This window comes from Heloderma suspectum, chromosome 3 (assembly GCF_057233095.1).
Source record: "Heloderma suspectum isolate Gila_16-S chromosome 3, 16-S_ref, whole genome shotgun sequence".
NCBI lineage: Eukaryota > Metazoa > Chordata > Lepidosauria > Squamata > Helodermatidae > Heloderma > Heloderma suspectum.
In genome coordinates, this window is record NC_139460.1 from 147,488,141 (window position 1) to 147,507,721 (window position 19,581).

Sequence of the window (19,581 nt, forward strand, 5' to 3'; positions counted from 1 at the left end):
TTCCATGTTCTAATTCACAGACACTTGCTTTGCTGTGTTGCTTAGTCCTCTGTCATTACATTTCTGACAGTTGTTCTGATTTCTGAACAACTAAGGAAGAATGAAGGTTTGTGACCTTCCAGAAGTATCTGCTGGCGTTTGCTAGGGATGGATAGACTCACCCGTGCCTGGTCTTGTCAAGTACTCACCAAGCCACTACTGCTGGCCGCCCCTGCTTGCAGTGTGCTGCGTGAGCTTCATCATGGCCCGATGAGCACCGGATGAAGCCACAGGGCCCCGGTCCGCCTAGTGAACCGCCGTTGCGCGCAGCAGTGGTGGCTTGAGTGCTTCTGGGTGGATAATGTTGTGTTATTGGCAGCCTGTAATGTAAATGGGCCCTTTACAGTCACCAAGTACATAGCATTGCTTACTTGGAACTGCCTGAGCTGCCACTGTTGTGCATAATGGCAGCCCACTAGGTGGGAAGGGCAGCTGGGTGCTTGTTGATCCATGGGGCGCTCGCCGAGCGGGTCCGCAAGTGCTCCACGGTTCAGCAAGTGGGGTTTGGGAGGGTGGGTGAGGGGGAGTCTGTCAGACTCCATCCCCCTGCAGACTCTCGCAACATCCCTGTCGCGTAGTTCGGAGCGACTTACAGCAGAGTTGCCTTATACAAAGAAAGCATGGTAACACAGCATTTATTATCAGTAGGAGTGCACGAAAGCCACTTACCTGGTCTCGCAGCTTTTTGTGGTGGGGGGAGGCTCTTTGCTGCTCTCCCCCCGAAATTCACGCCGGGGGGGGAGGCTTCCCGCCTCGCCCGGCCGAAATTCAGGCTGGGGAGGAGGCAACTCGCCTCACCCGGCCGCGAAATAAAAAGTAAAAAAAAAAACGCCCCCGTGATAGGCTACGTGATGATTAACGTAGCCTATCACGGCTAGATCTGCAAAGTCAGCCATGATAGGCTACGTAAATCATCACGTAGCCTATCACGGGTGACTTTAAAAAAAAAAAACGCGTACGCAAATGGCGTCCCCCATAGGGAGCCGCCATTCGCATTCCTTATTTGGGCACGTGTAGTCTACATAAATCTTTACGTAAATCTTTACGTAGACTACGGCGAAAATAAGGGCAACGCAAATAGTGTTGCCCTTATTTTCGCCATAGTCTATGTAATCTTTATGTAGACTACAGCGACCAAATAAGGAACGCGAATGGCGGCTCCCTATGGGGGCCGCCATTAGCCGTACGTGCTTTTTTTTTTTTTTCAAAGTCACCAGTGATAGGCTACGTGACGATTTATGTAGCCTATCATGGCTGACTTTACAAATCTAGCCGTGATAGGCTACGTTAATCGTCACGTAGCCTATCACGGGGGCATTTTTGTTTTTTTTTACTTTTATTGGAATGGCGGCGGTGGCAGCTGGTCTAAAGATCGGCTGCCACCCCTGACGAAGAGCTGCCGAACCGCCGCCGGGACCTGCCGCCGGGAGGGACATTCGGGAAAGGTAAGTCCCGTCCCGGGGGGGGTGCGGGGGGCGGGGGTGTGTGGAGAATTTCTCCCCGAAACTTCTTCGGGGGGCCGAATGCGTTGGCGCTCGGCCCCCCGAAGTTTCGGGGAGAAATTCTCTGCCAACCCTAAATCAGAGAGAATAAATGCAGGCTAGAGCCAGTTTAGAAGACATTCAAATCAATTTACTGTATTACTACTTTTATACATGTCGTCAAAGAAGGCTATCTAAAACTGTTCAGCTACAAGCGCCCCCTAAAGCTGGGTGTGTGACTGTAAGTAAGAAAGGCATGAGATATGATTGCTTCCCTGAGGGAGACAGTACATGTTGCAGAGGCAAAGAGGAAGAGGAAGGAGTAGGGGAAAGGAATCGATCAAGTTACAGGATGACAAGGGGAATGAACAAGACAAGCAGCTGTTGATACAAGACATTCTGTATCCCCCCTCCCCCCTGGTGCCTGGAAGCATGTGGGGTTGTTCCTATTATCCAACACTGGCCACCGTTGTAAACACTGGAGGACTAGATAAACCTTTGGTCCACTCTGGCAGGGAATTTTTTTTTTTTTGAGATCTAAACATCTTTTTATTCTACTTTTTATCTTTATAAATGAAATAAACAATACCAACAACATAATCACCATCTACAGTTTCCAGCATTACAGTATTCTTTGAAGGATGCAGCAACAACCAAAACAAAAAAGGAAATACAAAAAGGAAAGAGAAGGAAAACGGAGAAAGAACAGGAAAACAAAGGGAACAAGAAAAAGTATTTTTAAAAAAGTTACATAAAAGGGTTAAATTTAAACTCCCTTACACATAAACTTCAAATATCAGTCTACTTAAAAGATTATACCATTGCCAATATTACAATTCAGTACAGCCTAGGTAATCCATCTTATTTCAGTAACATATCCTCAGACCTATAGCAAGGAAACAGGCATACATTCTTTTCCCCTAGCCATAAAATGCTTTTCAACTAACATATAATGGTAAAGCTAAAATCAACCAACTAAGAATATTACTAATCATAGTCTCAAAATAATAATAATAATAATAATAATAATAATAAAAGAAAAAAAAGCAACAACAATCACTAGTATATTTTATACTATCTATATTTTAGATAGTATTTATATATATATATATATATATATATATATATATATATATATATGTGTGTGTGTGTGTGTGTGTGTGTGTGTGTGTCTACATTTCTATATACCCACAAACTGGAATTTTATATACAGTATATCATGTCTATTAGAAAAAAAGGAGATAAAAGAAAATGGAAGGGGAAAAAAAGGATATGTGTAAACAATAGGGATGTCAGAGAATTTCTCCATGAATCTCTGGAAGGCCGAATGCCAGTGCATTTGGCCCCCCAAAATTGGTGGAGAAACGGTCTGCCCCCCTGCCCCCCCTGGGATGGGACTTACCTTTGGCGAATGTCCTTGGCGGCAGTGGCTCCGGCGGCGGTTCGGCGGCGGTTCGGCGGTGGCAGCGGCCAGTCTTCCGATTGGCTGCCGCCGCTGCCATTTCAAAGTAAAAAAAACACAAAAAACCAAACGTGATAGGCTACGTAAAGATTTACGTAGCCTATCATGGCTAGATTTTAAAAAAACACCGTGATAGGCTACGTAAATGTTTACGTAGACTACGGAGAAAATAAGGGCAACGCTATTTGCGTTGCCCTTATTTTCGCCATAGTCTACATAAATGTTTACGTAGACTACACATGCCCAAATAAGGAACGCAAATGGCGGCTATGGGCGCCGCCATTTGCGTACGCGCTTTTTTTTTTCCAAAGTCAGCCGCGATAGGCTATGTAAACATTTACGTAGCCTATCATGGCTGACTGCAGGGATGCAAATGGCGGCGGCTACGGCCACCGCCATTTGCGTCCCAGTAGGAGATGAGATTCGTGGCCAGAGGGACGGGGCGCCTCCCCCCCTGGCCAGAATTTTGGCGGGGAGGGACGGGGCGCCTCCCCCCTGCCAGAATTTTGGGGGGAGGGACAGAGTGCCTCCCCCCCACCGTGAAGCAAGCTTTGGGATCAGGTAAGTGACTTTCGTCCATCCCTAGTAAACAATCACCTCTGGCATACTGTCCAGATCTTGTAACCCAAACAGACCAACAAGCAATAATTGTTTATATATTCCCAGCTCATGGGATTGAAGGAGATGTCCCCTGTGCTTTACCAACAAGCCAAGCTTTCTCCACATTTCATGATTTAAAAACTTTTTAATCTGGCCTTCAAAGAGAATGCAAAATGTGGCAGGGTATTTTATGTGATATTGTAAATTCAGTTGTCTTGCCTGGTTTCTTGCCTTAGTGAATTGCCTTCTTTTATCAGCAATTTCTTTAGTGTAATCCAGAAATAGCATAACTTTATCTCGTTTTGGCCCCTGCAAAAGATCTCCCCACTCTCTTGCCAAGTGCAGGATAGGGATGTACCAATCCCTTACCTCGTTCTGCATGGGGTCATTCACAGTGGGGGGGAGGCATTCCGTTCCTCCCCCTGAAATTTTCCCGGGTGGTTCCGCTCTGCAGCAACTCCGTGGAGCCGCTGGCTGGGGCCACCCGCAGCTGGACATCTGGCTGCTGGGCTGTGCAGGGATGCAAATGGCGGCCGCTGTAGCTGCCGCCATTTGCGGCCCTGTCTTTTGCAGTGATAGGCTACAAATATATTTACGTAGCCTATCACGACAAAAGACAGGGGGGCAAATGGTGGCCGCTATGGTGGCCACCATTTGCATTCCTGCCTATTGCCATGATAGGCTATGTATATATTTACGTAGCCTATCATGGCAAAGGACAGGAGTGCAAATGGCATCCCTGTGTTAGCTGTGATAGGCTATGTAAATACTTACGTAGCCTATCATGGCCATTTGACAGAATGTGAATGGTGGCCGTAGATGCAGCTGCCATTCGCAGAGCACTGGATGGCCGACACAAGGTAGGCTCCGTTCCGGGCCCATTTCATGGCGTGGCGGGGGGGAGTTGCTTTGTTCCATCACAGATTCCAGGGGGGCAAATTCACTAGAATTTGGCCTCCCTGGGATCCGTGGCAGAATTCTCTGACATCCCTAGCGCAGGATGTAATTTTTTGTAGAAACTCTTGTGAACTGAACTATAAAAGTAACAGCAGTCCCTTTAGCACTACGCACCGGACTTGGATCACAGAATGCATGCTCAATGTCAAGTAAATAATCAGCTGGCAAAGCAAGTAGTTCATGCAGGAATTTATCCAAGCATTTAGACAGGCTTACATCAGTGGGTAGTTCTTTGATGCCAATAATACGAAGGTTCGCTCTTCAGGTGGGTGCTTCCAGTTGAGAGATTCTAGTAGACAGGATCCCCTTCATGGATCACTGCCTTGTTGTGGCGAAGTGGCTTGCATAACTCAGTGAAGCCATAAGCTATGCCGTGCAGGGCCACCCAAGACGGACAGGTTGGCACAGAGTTCTGACAAAATATGGTCCACTGGAGAAGGAAATGGCAACCCACTCCAGTATTCTTGCCAAGAAAACCCCATGGAATGTATCACAAGGCTAATCATGGAGAAAGCAAGAGAATTCCAGAAAAACGTCTATTTCTGCTTCATTGACTACGCTAAAGCCTTTGATTGTGTGGATCACAACAAACTGTGGCAAATTCTTAAAGAGATGGAAGTACCAGACCACCTTACCTGTCTCCTGAGAAACCTGTACGAGGGTCAAGAAGCAACAGTAAGAACCAGACATGGAACAACCGATTGGTTCACAATTGGGAAAGGAGTACAACAAGGCTGCATATTGTTGCCCTGCTTATTTAACTTACAGTATATGCAGAGTACATCATGAGAAATGCCGGGTTGGATGAATCAGAGGTCGGAATTAAGATTGCCGGGAGAATGATCAACAACCTCAGATATGGAGATGGTACCACCCTAATGGTAGAAAGCGAAGAGAATCTAAAGAGCCTCTTGTTGAGGGTAAAAGTGGAGAGTGCAAAAGCTGGTTTGAAGCTCAACATTAAAAAAACTAAAACCGTGGCATCTGGCCCCATCACTTCCTGGCATATAGAAGGGGAAGAAATGGAAGCTGTGACAGATTTTATTTTCTTGGGCTCCAAGATCACTGCTGATGGTGACTGTAGCCATGAAATTAAAAGACGCTTGCTCCTTGGGAGGAAAGCTAGGGCAAACCTAGACAGCATAGTAAGAAGCAGAGACATCACCTTGCCAACAAAGGTCCGCATAATCAAAGCTATGGTTTTCCCAGTAGTAACATATGGCTGTGAGAGCTGGACTATAAGGAAGGCTGAGCACCGAAGAATTGATGCTTTCGAACTGTGGTGCTGGAGAAGACTCTTACGAGTCCCCTGCACTGCAAGGAGGTCAAATCAGTCCATCCTAAAGGAAATCAACCCTGAGTGCTCATTGGAAGGACAGATACTGAAGCTGAAGCTCAAATATTTTGGCCACCAAATGTGAAGAGAAAAGTCACTGGAAAAGTCACTGATGCTGGGAAAGATTGAAGGCAAAAGGAGAAGGGGACGGCAGAGGATGAGATGGCTAGATAGCATCACCGATGCAATGAATATGAACTTGAGCGCACTCCGGGAGAGAGCGGGTGACAGGAAGGCCTGGCTTGCTATTGTCCATGGGGTTACGAAGAGTCAGTCACAACTTAACGACTGAACAACAACAAAGTAGATAGGATAGTATAAGAAGCTTGCATTGCAGTCTCTTGAGCTGACACCTGATCTTGCAGGTCATTAACTTGCGACTCCATCTTTTGCAGAGAAGTATTAATTAGGTCCACAGCCCCTTGAGCGGCGGTAATGGAATCTTGGATTGTATCCAGTCTCTTAGCTTGTTCTGACAGTTGAAAAGACAAAGTTTTTATCAGAGCAAGCAGCTCCTCTATATTTCCACCATTTCTAGGAGCCTTTGCCAAGGGAGGTGTGAGGGGAGTTGACAGTGGTCCCGTTCCTTTTTTCCTTCCCTGTGATGTTGCCATCCTTCTCTTTAAACAAATTTTTTAGGTCCTCAAATATTGTTGGTATTCCTTAATCCATAAACACTAAAAACTACATTTGGAGCTCGTCAGCCCTGTGTTCTCCTAATTAGCTAGGAGTTTCAAAACAGCTTTGAGTAAGTGTCTTTGCTCCGGAAAACTAACCTTGGAGTCCAGCCCTTCTGCTGCTCCGCAAAAGGAGCTACTCTTCCAAGATTTCATCCAGATGGTCCTCTTGCTTCCCCTTTTAATTCCAGGGGAAGATAAAAAGGTTATTTAACCTTTTAAAAGCTGTTTGAGATAGCGTCCCATGGAGCCTCCGCAGAGCGCTGCCAGGGCGACATTGGCTCCGACCGGAAGTCGCTGAATTGAGCTGGAAGGCAAATTCTTGATGGGTTTTTATTACAGCCACAACCTTAACTAATTTTGCTCAGACAAATATCCACTGGGGATATGGGGATCCACTGGTAGATCTTGGAATGATTTGCAGTAGATCAGCAAGGTTTTTAACAACAGCGACAACTATAAGCCCCATGCAGTTGCTCCACCTCTTCACCACTGCAACCCACTTTTTCATCTGCCTCTTGTTCTGGCCCAGACAACTGCGGTAGTGAGAAGGAAGAGTGGTAGATGTCATTGCTTACTTGCTGACTAGGGCCAAATCTACACTATTGCTTTATAGCGGTACTGAAGAGCACTGATAACTGTTGGGACACATTACACGTTCAATATATACTGAATGTGTATATATGTGTTTTGTAGTGTTATTTCCTGCTTTTTATTCCACCTTATCCAAAATATCACAACAAATGTCATTGTTTGTCCTACGAGGTGTAAATGCACAAGAGGGATATGGTGTTACCATGATGGGATCGTAATGATATGACACCAGTTGTAAATCTGGCTTGGCTGTCTGCCTGTTAAGCAAGCAAGCGGTAGCAAAGAGGAGAAAGAGGAGTGGAACAATGGCAGCTGGTGACAATGGTGGTGAGGAGGCAGACTCACTGAGGGAGAGGGTCCTTTGAGGGTGTCTTGGCTAAGGGTCCTCAGAAAGGTGGAGCTGACACTGGCTCTCATGAAGAAAGCTTGTGGGGAAAAACAGGACTGTGTGTGAAAGGACTGTGAGCTCACTTTTGGTATACTGAAAACAGATTCTTGGCCTGCACCTGTGTTCAGAGGCATGGCACCCTCATTTTAATCCTAAGTGTACAGAAGCCCCACTGAGTCAGCCTTTTGCATCTGGTTTTAGTTGGTGGACTTTGAGGTCCTAATAATTAAAAAAAGCAAAGCAGCTCTGTCAAGCCTAAAGTCTGCCCACCCCTGAAATAAAAGACTTTACAGAATACATGCTCAGGATTTTTCTTTATAAACAATAAATAGAATAGGAGAGGTTTTATTTTGTTTTGCATTTGGATTGCTATATATTTTTTTATTTTTAGCTTCAGAAGATGCACCTTTGAATCACTGAATCTGCCCTAGATATTCGGTAAAGACAGCCTTTGCTGCTTGCATCTGTAATAGGACAGGAGAGTGATTGGTAGAATAAGCGAATCCTCCCATGTTATTTCTCCTGCATCATAAAACCTGTTCCTGATATATTAATATCCCCAACTGAAGCCCTGATGAATAACCTTTCCCCATCTCCTCTCACCTACAAATAAATGAGATTATGCAGAGTGATGGTGGGTCTTTCGCAGTTCACACAATGCATTTAGCCAAAAAGCCTAGACATAATATTGACACTTTCTCTGTTCATGGTATAATTTTAAAAGTTTGACTATTCCTGTCTCCCCCTTCAATAGTGTCACTTCAGTACGTACTATACACATTAAATGTCAAGGCCCTAATTCAGAAAGCAGTGTAAGGTGTCATCTTGTTCCATTTGCTAAAAGGTGCTTTAAAAATATGTGTACTAGTGATAAAAATAACACCCTCCTAAATGGAAGGTTGCAGAAATAATTCTTTGCCCATTCACACTCCCCCAGTAACATTGATAAAAGACAGTCTTTTATTCTGCAGAATGTAGCTGGCGTTGCTGTCTTTTATGTACCAGTCACATCCGCTCTGGATCTAAACTCTCCTCTTGCATGCATATTCTAATAGATGGATTGACGCAAACATATTTTATCTGATTCAAGAATTGCAGCTCAAGTCCGGAGTACAAGATAATGGTACTCTAATGCATCGCACCCACACATATGTCGATATACAGTTTCTCCCATTCAATGACTCGGGGAGGTTTCGTTTCCAGTCTACAGAGCTGTGCAGCAGTGAGTGCTGGAGGACTAAGTAGGAGAGGTGTTCTGACTCTTATCAGGCATATAAGCTTTCCTACCACTCTCCCAGTGTGCCACCAACTCCCATTACAACCAAAATCATGGAGTCAGAACAAATGCAAACACACCAACACCAACACAAATGCAAAATAAGCAATAATTTGGTTTATTAAATGCATAAATGACACCCTCAGCCTACCAGGCACTTTGGTGATGTGCAATAAAAATATTCAACTGACACATAAAAGCAAAGCAAAACAAAACAAAACAAAACACCACAGCAGCAAAATACCATACAATAAAATGAGAGAGTGGCATTAAAATTAAAGAGTAGCAAAACATTACAGTATATTAAAGCCTGATGGAGTGGAATAGTTTTTATTGCCTGTCTAAAGCAATCTCACCTTCCTCAGGAGGGTGTACAACAACTGGGGTGCTGCTCCTGAAAAGGCCCTGCCTTGAGTACCCACCAGCCTAGCCTCTCTAGGTAGTGGGTCATATAAGAGGGCATACAGTTATGATTGTATGTTATGGGCAAGTTCATATGGAAAGAGGCAGCCCTTCAGCTATCCTGGTCTCAAAACATTTAGGCATATGTGGGCATCTTGTGGACTTCCAGATGTTCTGGCCTACAACTCTCATCAGCCTTAGCCAGGAAAGCCAATGGTGAGGGTCCATGGGTGTTGTAGGCATCTGGAAAGCCACAAGCTGCCCACCCCTGATCTTGGGCTTGATAGGTTAAAACCAGCAGCTTGAACTGTAGAAAAAAACTGAAAGCCATCCAAGACTGTTGAGGGCCAGGACAGCCAGTGTGGTACAGTGGTTAAGTGTTGGACTAGGACTGGGAAGACCTGGGTTCTATTCCACTCAGTCATGAAGCCAGGCACTGGCTCTTAGTGTAACCTACCTTGCAGGGTTGTTGTGAGGATAAAATGGAGAGGAGGAGGATTATTTATTTATTTATTTATTTTATTTCATTTCTATACCGCCCAATAGCCGAAGCTCTCTGGGCGGTTCACAAAAACTAGGGATTATGTACATTCCCTTCAGTTCCTTGGAGGAAAGGCAGGATAGAAATGCAACAATATGGTAGACATCAAGGTCAGGCGACCAGGATCAGGTGGGGTGACATATGCCCCCCCACCCTGCAGACTGAATGATGCCAAACAGTCACAGGCCTTGACATCAAGGGGGCATGGCGACAATGTTGTGAACCACCCAGAGAGCTTCGGCTATTGGGTCTTTGTAGGAATGCAATAAACAAACAAACAGACATCCTCATTTGGTCTCCAGCAGGCATGTTGGGAGGGTAGTTCTTCCAGCACATCTGCCAGGAACTGGCTTCACAAGTCTTTTCCCAACCGAGGATGCCCACGTGCAGCCAAGCCACCTTACCTGTCTCACACCTTCTCTCATTGGAAAAGGACACAGGGCAAGCAAAGTTGCTCAGCCCGACCTTGCTCATCCTTTGCCTTCTGCCCGTGGGGATGGCAATGGACAAGAGAAGCCCACTCGTCTGTCACTTGCGGGAGCTACTGCAGGTGCCAGCTGGCTGTGCCACCACTTCTCCCCCAATCCTCTTGTCATCTCCGATCTGTGAGTGCTACCCAGGGGAAACCCCTTGTTATCTAGGGATGGCGGAGAATTCTGCCATGGATTTCAGTGAGGCCGAATGCACTGGAATTTGGCCCCCTGAAATCTATGGCGGAACGGCCTGCCACACCCCTGCCCCCCTGCAAATCCCCCCCGGGACAAGACTTACCTGGGGTGGATGTTCCGGATGGCGGCGGTTCCAGCGGTGGCTTCAGCAGCGGCGGCTGGTCTTTCGACCAGCTGCCGCGGCTGCCATTTGCAGTCTGGTCTTTTTTTTTTTTTTTTACCCAGACATGATAGGCTACATAAAGACTTATGTAGCCTATCATGTCTGGGTAAAAAAAAAAAAAAGGCATATGCAAATGGCGGTGGCAACGGTGGCTGCCATTTGCGTTCCTTATTTTTCACCGTTTTAGTCTACGTAAATATTTACATAGACTATTATGGTGAAAAAAAAGGGGAACACAAATAGCGTAGTGGGTGCTATATGCGTTCCTTTTTTATTCACCGTTTTAGCCTACGTAAATATTTACGTAGGCTAGAACGGCAAAAAATGAAGGAACGCAAATGCCGCCCACTACGCTATTTGTGTTCCCCTTTTTTTCACCGTTTTATCTTACGTAAATATTTACATAAGATAAATCAGCAAAAAATAGGGAATGCAAATGGCGGCCGCCGTAGCCGCCACCATTTGCGTACGCTGGGGTTTTTTTGGGAGGGTTAGCCATGATAGGCTATGTAAATTCTTACGTAGCCTATCATGGCTGCCTGGCTGGATGCAAATGGCGGCCACTACGGCGGCTGCCATTTGCGTCCGCAGCAGCCCGTCTGCGGCCGGAAATCCGGCTGCGGATGGCCCTGGCCGGCTCCTCTGCGGCCTGGCTGCAGAGCAGAGCCGGTCATCGAGGATTCCGGGGGGGGGGAGGACTGGATAGCCTCCCCCCATCCCCCCCCACCGTGAAAGATTCCACGAAAAGGTAAGTAGGTTTCGTACATCCCTATTGTTATCATCCATCAGAGAGATAAAAAGGGGATTCCCCTCCTTGTCTCCTTTCCAAGCCCCTGAAGACCCTCTAGGCCAGGTGATGGTGCTTGGGGAGGGGGGAAGTGTGACCCACAGAGGGAGTCCAAGCCCCTGTGGGCCAGATGGGCAACATTCTCAGGCCAGATTAATCCTGTGGGCTGGAGGTTTCCACCCATGATGTACATAGCTGCCACATTTTGCACTACCTGAAGTTTTCAAACACCTTGCAATGTCAATATTTCACGTCCAAGGATTGCATCTGCATTTGCTCAATAAAAAGCAGTGTCGAAAATCTTGATACTCTCATTGGTTGCTTCTGCAAACATCTGCCCATTGTTTGCAGCTTGCTCATGGTTTGAAATCGGTGTTGAGCATTTCAAGTGACATCACATTACATGTAGTCTGCTGAGAAGCATATTGATAAATAATTGAAACTGCAAGATACATACCGGCCATTACTATTCTATGCAAATAGCCTAGTCAAGCATGAACGTTCATCAGACTGCTGGAAAAGATGTGCTTCATTCCTGATGAAGGTATTTAAATTTTTAGCAACTGGAAATGTGTGATAAGCTTCTCACCTCTTATTTTACTACTGCTTTTTTGAGTGATTAAGGCTGCACTTGCTTGAGAGTCAATTCCAGTGAACTCAATACAGGGATGTATGGATTTTGTTAAATTAATTCTGCCTGTGATTTGTGGATTCTCAGACATCATTTGTACCATCATCTGCTCATGGATGGAATCTGATTTTTTAAAAATAGAATTTCATTGTACGTATGCTAATTTGCACTAGTGCTAATTTGCACATGCATGTTAGCACTAACACGAATGACTGCAAATCCTCACCCCAAAGTGAAAAACCAATCTGCAAGTCTGTGGAACTCACATGACTTGGAAAAAGTCAGTCCACTGTGGAATCTGCAAGTTGGATTTAGAGAAATTCAAACTCATTTGAATCCATTGCAGATTTCTCTGACATCCCCGCTTACTTCTGCATATTACAACAAGAGACCACACAAGGGAGGGTGTGCGAGGGCCTGCCAATGATTCTCACAGCAAACTGCAAACAGATCTTGAAGATTTTAGACACCTCTCTTTATTGAACAAATACATATGGAATTCTTGGGTGTGAAATATTAAAATAGCAATGGTAGGGATGGATGGACTCATCAGTACCCGGCTTCATTGGGTGCTCGCTGAGCTGCTGCTGCCACCCGCCCCGGCTCACAGCTAGGGATGTACAGATTCCCCACCATCCATTTCAGTGGGGAATCTGCGGGGGGAGGGGAGGCAATCTGTTCCACCCCCCGGAATCCTTGCAGAGCGGCTCTGTTCTGCAAGGATTCCACAGAGCCAAGGGCCACCCTGTTCCGCCATCCGCATGCCCCGGATTCCCCCTTTTTTTCCTGGCTCCCCGAACTTACAAAAATTCTGTAAGTACTGCCGAAAAATCCTTTTCACGTGCCTGCCATCGGTCTCTGTAAGCCTATTTATTTTCGTAAGAAGGGTAAAGCCCTTTGCGGGGATTCCCCATGTAACTTCTGGCCACCTGACCTCACCAGACCTGTCCTGACCTGACCTCACCTGATCTCACTGGACCTCATCTCACCTGACCTGACCTCACCTGACCTCACCTCCGCAGACAATAAAGAGAAAAGATGGAGGATTTCCATGGACTTCAAGACTCAGCTCCAGCGAAAGAAAGCCTCGGTCACAGGGAAAATGCCTTGTAAAAAGGGTAAATCCATTCGTGTTCTTCTTCATTTCCAATTTACAGATTTCTTTTCGTAATTACTTTCGTTAAATCCACAATTCGGCGGACAAACAAAAAAGAGTCTGTGTGAGCCCCGGTCTAGGTCGACTGGGCAGCCCCGTTCCGAGGAGGATTCCGCAGACCAGATTTGTCAGAATTCAATCCCATTTAAAATTTGGGCAGAAATCTCTGACATCCCTACTCACGGTGCCGTGTGTGCTTTGTCATGGCCCAGTGAGCACCCCACCAAGTCACAGGGCCACCCATCCTCCTAGGAAGCCACCATTGCTTCATTCACACCTGTAATGTTGTGTAAATAGTAGGGTTGGCGGAGAATTTCTCCCCGAAACTTCGGGGGGCCGAGCACCAACGTGTTCGGCTCCCCGAACAAGTTTTGGGGAGAAATCCTCCGGACCCCCCCCGCCCCCCTCACCCCCCCGGGATGGGACTTACCTTCGCCGAATGTCCCTCCCGGCGGCGGGTCCAGCCGGCGGTTCGGCGGGTGTTCGAGCGGGGCGGGAGCGGCAGCCGGTCTTTCGACCGGCTGCCGCCGCCGCCATTGCAATAAAAAAAAAAAAATGCCCCCTGATAGGCTACGTGACGATTCACGTAGCCTATCACGGCTAGATTTGCAAAGTCAGCCATGATAGGCTACGTCAATCATCACGTAGCCTATCACGGGTGACTTTAAAAAAAAAAAAAGAAGTGTGTACGGATAATGGCGGCCCCCATAGGGAGCCGCCATTTGCATTCCTTATTTGGTCGCTGTAGTCTACGTAAACATTTACGTAGACTACAGCGACTAAATAAGGAACGTAAATGGCGGCTCCCTATGGGGGCCGCCATTAGCGTACGCGCTTTTTTTTTTTTTTAAAGTCACCCGTGATAGGCTACGTGACGATTGACGTAGCCTATCAAGGCTGACTTTGCAGATCTAGCCGTGATAGGCTACGTGAATCGTCACGTAGCCTATCAGGGGGCGTTTTTTTTTTTTTTAACTTTCGCGTTCGCAGCCGGGCGAGGCGGGAAGCCTCCTCCCCGGCCTGAATTTCGGCCGGGCGAGGCGGGAAGCCTCCCCCCCGGCCTGAATTTCGGCCGGGGAAGGCGGGAAGCCTCCCCCCTTGGCCTGAACTTCATGGGGGGAGCAGCGAAGCGCCTCCCCCCCACCGCAAATAAGCTTCGAGAAAAGGTAAGTGACTTTCGTCCACCCCTAGTAAATAGGCCCTTTGTGGCCACCAATTATGCAACATTACCTGCCTGGAAGCCCCTGAGCCACCACTGTTGTGTACAATGGTGGCTTGCTAGGAGGATGGGGCAGGAGCTGGGTGCTCACCGTGCCATGGGGTACACACTGAGCGGGTCCGCGAGCACCCTGCAGTTTGGCAAGGAGGACCTGGGGGCACGGGAGAGGGGAAGTCCATCGGACTCCACACCCCCACAGACTCTTGCACTATCCCTCTGCAATGGATATAATTGAACTGCGCCCCAGTGCTCGCTCTAATAACATTGTGCACATGCATTTTGCCCCTGCAGCCTCTCTTCCTATTCAGTCTAATGGAGTGACATAATTGTAGGGGAAGATTTGTAAGGGAAGACTTGAAGTAGCTATGGGTTGGGGTCGGGGCATCGCTTTTGGGGAGAAGTTCACCCACCATAGGGGTTCCTCTTTCTTCAGGCACTGATGGTTTTTATCCATGCAGCCTCCTTACCCCAAGAGTTTTGCACAGCCAGGAGAATCTGCCTTGGCTATGCAACTCTGTCCTTACACGATTTTAATTGGCATGGCCTCCCCCCACCCCTCAAGAATCCTGAGCTGCAGAGGGTGCTGAAAATGCTCTGTTGCAGATTCTCTACCATGGCAGGAAAGCACACCCTGTGTGCGCATAGATCTCCATCTGCCACAGCCTGCAATAGCACTTCTGTGCTCTCACAGAGCTCTGGATGGCAGCCAACAGACCTACTTCTGAGTGCTTTAAAATCACAAATGAAAGCTCTGTATAGCTATGTTAAGTATTAAGTGATAATGCAGTAGAACAACTCTGGATGTTGTTCAATAAAACAAAATTATAAAATAAAACCACTCAGCCAGAAACAGTTTTCCAGATGTTTGGAAATATAAACAGATCTCTTCCACAAGGTATCTTGATCCCTGGTCCAAGGTTAATAGTCACTCTCATCCACTGAGACTGCGTTGAATTTCATTCTTTGCAGGGCTGGCTCTCCCATGAGGCAGAGTGAGGCAACGGCCTCTGGCAGTGGAGTTTGGTTGTCATGAAAGGGCAGCAAATTGTTAGTTATTTAATTTGTTGTAACTGTATTTTTACTACCAGGAATGGGCAGATGTGCTTGTGGGGTTTTCTGCCTCATTTGCCAAAAGAACTTGCCTGGTTCGGGTACTAAGTACCTTGGCTTGGCCTCAGGCAGCAAAACATCCTGGGCCAGCCCTGATTCTTTGAGAACTAAATACACATTCACCATGACACTTCTCCACGTACAGAACACCTGCCTATGAATGTCAGAGGGCTTACTGTCTTACTGCTGGTGTTCCTCATATTTCTTTGTAATGCATTTGTCGTTTGTTTTTGTGAGGAAGAACGTACTTGTTCACACATGGTGAATGTACTGGCAGTATCATTTTAATTTTAGATTTGTTCCCACTAGAGACTGCTTCCACCTCCACCTCACAAAATAATTACTCTACAACGTTTTATAGTTTTATCAATTACACTTGAACACATCAATGCAAAGTGTGCACTCTGCAGAAAGATACATATACCCAAGTCCCATGAAATGAATGGCAGAACTATGTGCTATGGGAGATACAGAGCTGCCTCTAGGCACCTACCCTGTGTTATGTTGTGAGAGTTTTGTTTCAGTGTGTTTTCGATAAGAATTTACCACAATTTGCTAATTTCTTAATATTTAGGATGAAAAAAACTCAACATCTGCCACAGCTGCCGCCGCACCCACCGCCACATCTGCTGCACCTGCCGCCGCTGAATCCACTGCTGCCAGAGCCGCTGCTGCCGCATCCGCCCCAGGTAAGTGCTGTCCTGGGGGATTCCGCAGGGGGTGGGCAGGGGGGCAGGAGGCCGTTCCTCCACGGATTCTGGGGGACTGGATTCTACAGAATCCGGCCTAACTGGAATCCATGGGGGAATTCTCCGCCATCCCTACAGATTAGGGATGTACGAAACCCCCCTTACCTGGCTCCGCTGGGTTCCGCTGGGGGGGGAGGTGTTCCGTCCCTCCCCCCGGAATCCTCGCTGGCTGGCTCCGCTCCACAGGGATTCCACAGAGCTGCCGGCCGGCTCTGCCAGCAGCCGGACATCCGGCCGCTGGCTAGCAGGGACGCAAATGGCGGCGGCCGCAGCCGCCGCTGTTTGCGTCCCTGTATTCAGCCGTGATAGGCTACGTAAAGACTTACGTAGCCTATCACATCTGGGTTTTTTAAAAAAATGCATATGCAAATGGCGGCGGCTACGGCCGCTGCCGTTTGCATTCCCTATTTTTGGTTGTCTTAGTCTACATAAATATTTACATGGACTAAGACGGCAAAACTAAGGGGGAACACAAATAGCGTAGCAGACGCTATTTGCGTTCCCCTTTATTTTCACCGTCTTAGTCTACGTAAATATTTACGTAGACTACGACAACCAAAAATAGGGAACACAAATGGCAGCGGCTGTAGCCGCCGCCATTTGCATACGCGTTTTTTTTTTTTTAACCCAGACGTGATTGGCTATGTAAGTCTTTATGTAGCCTATCATGAATGGGGGGGGGAGACTGCAAATGGCGGTGGCGACGGCAGCTGGTCGGAAGACCAGCCGCCGCTGAAGCCAAAGCTGCCGCTGGAGCCACCGCCATCCGGAACATCCGCCCCAGGTAAGTCTCGTCCCGGGGGGGATCCGCGGGGGGCGGGGGGGTGGCAGGCCGTTCCGCCACAGAGTTCGGGGGGCCAAATGCACTGGCATTCGGCCTCACCGAGATCCGTGGCGGAATTCTCTGACATCCCTACTACAGATTCACCCATCCAGGCCCAGGACTTTGAGTGCTTAGCTCTTTGAAGTCTCGATTTGAATCCCTGTTTATTTGCTCATATTATCTCTGTGTATACTGTCAGTGTGTTTTTATGTTTTTAAATTTTGCATATTGCATGTTTAATGTTTTTAACTTTTGTGAACCCCCCAGACAGCTTCAGCTATGGGCAGTATAGAAATGTTGTTGTTGTTGATGATGATGATGATGATGGTACTGTTTGTGATGCTGAAATGGGTTTGCCACATCTTTTTTCTGACAAACTCTTCCTCTTTAAGAGCTATGGCAGGCAGGCACACATGTGGGAAGTATCTTTCCTATTGAATTTAGCCAATGCAGATGGGTGAGAATTTTATTTCATTTGGGTTTTGATAAGAATTTACCAAAATTCTCAAATTTCTTCATATTTGTAACAGAAAGAACTTTAAACTAAAAACAACAGCAACAAGGGAATGTGGGAAAAAGCAGAACTGATCTCGACTACAATGTATGTTTTCCCCAACTAGTATTCTACATCCTTGTCAGTCTCTGGCAGGGATAAGGCAACGCACAACATAATGCAATTATGACATTAGATGAAGTGTTATTGTTAGGGCTATGAACCACTTCGGCCCAAGGCCTGAACCCCAAGTCAAAGTGGGCCACTTCCCGCCTTTTTGGTCCCCTTCTGAGGCGAAGCGGAGGGGGCATGAAGCAACCTGAAGATGGTCAGGGATTCTCCGAAGTGGTTAGTGCACTTCGGAGCTTTGCCACTGAGGCCCAGCCATGCCGGCACTTCCAGCTCCTTACCTGAGGTGACTCACAGGAGCCGCTGTTGCTGCCGCCACCATCGCTACCCACCGCTATCACCAGTGCTGCTATCACCACCACTGCTATTGCACTGTCATAATCGCTGGCACTGCCTGCCACCACCAGGTCCTGAGCTCTGGACTCATGCCAGCTCTTGTTGCAGGGAATCGCCATCTTTAAAATGGCGACTCCTGCAAGAAGAGCAGGTGCACGTCAAGGGCTCAGGAGTTGGAGGCGGTGGGCAGTGATGGTGGCGATAGTGGTGGCGATGGCAGCAGCAGTGGTGGCAGAGGTGGCAGAGGCAGCTACAGTGGTTGAGGCAGTGGCAGAGGAGAAGGAGGCGGCAGAGGAGGAGGCAGCAGTGGCCCAGGTAAGGAGCTGGGGCTTGTGTGGGGGCATTGAGGGGGACTGAAGCAGGATTCGGATAGCTGAATCCCACTTCGGGTTCAGGGCCATGTTGGGTTGCCTCCCCCCCCAATCAGCCTGAGCCAAATCAGGCCCACCTCCGAAGAGTGGCTCGGTATATATCTGCAGCCACCACAGGCCCTCCAGGAGCAGCAGAAGCATCCAGAGCGCAGGAGAAGAGACTGAACACCACCACCCTTGTCTCTGTTGGAGCCTTGAGAACTTCACCAGCGTGAGAGAGTGGAGCAAAGGAGAGATCTGCTGCAGGCTGTAAGAAACCTGGCTGCTATTTTCTGAACTTTGTTTTCCTGGTGCAGCTGTTGCCGTTTGTAATGTTTATTAATGCCTTAATGCACAGGAAAGTTTTAGTTTATTGGGCTCTGGTTTACACACTACTGAAAGATAATAATTGATATTGTGTTGCAATGTTTGATTTTGCCTATTTTGTATTTAATTTGAAATGTTATTATGTTAGTATAGATGAAATGAGTTGTTTAAGATTGTAATGAGGTCCTATTATAATGATGTATTTGGTACACTTTGTTGTTGCTGTACTGCTGTTTTGTTAGCCACTTTGAGCACTTCTTTGTGGAAAAGCGGCATACAAATTAAATGATGATGACGATTAAGTGTGAAACTTTGCAGAAGCCATATCAGTTTGAGGCCTATTGCTTATAATATGCCTAGGATCTCATGAGAGAAGCCAAACAAGTGACCAATGCCAGTTTGAGTTACCTGTTAGTGTGGTTTCCCCCATAGTTTCGATAGTCTTATGTTAGTGGGAGCAACACCGAGTGGAACCATGGGTGAGTAGGATGCTGGTCACACTGTTCCCATAATGTAAAAATCCAGCTCTAGCCATAACTAACATCTAAACTTAATAGCAGGGGTGCACAACCCATAGCCTGTGAGCAATAGGAAGCCCCCCAAGCCCTGTTTTGCAGCCCCCAAGACCCCATGTTGCTGCCATGAAAATCCCAATTAGCCCCATCTACTAGCTCACCTGCTGTTTCCTTCCCTGATAAATATCTTCCCACTTCCAGGAGGATGCTCTAGGACCCAGAGTCAGAGGGTAGAAACCATAGAGTCCTCTTTGAGCAGCTGCCAGGTCATCTCCTAGAAGGCGATCTGGTAGCTGCTCACAGAGGGGTTTATGACTCTTTAACTTCTTTGCTGTGACTACTTCTGGTGGGAGAAGTCCCGTGTGCAGTGAA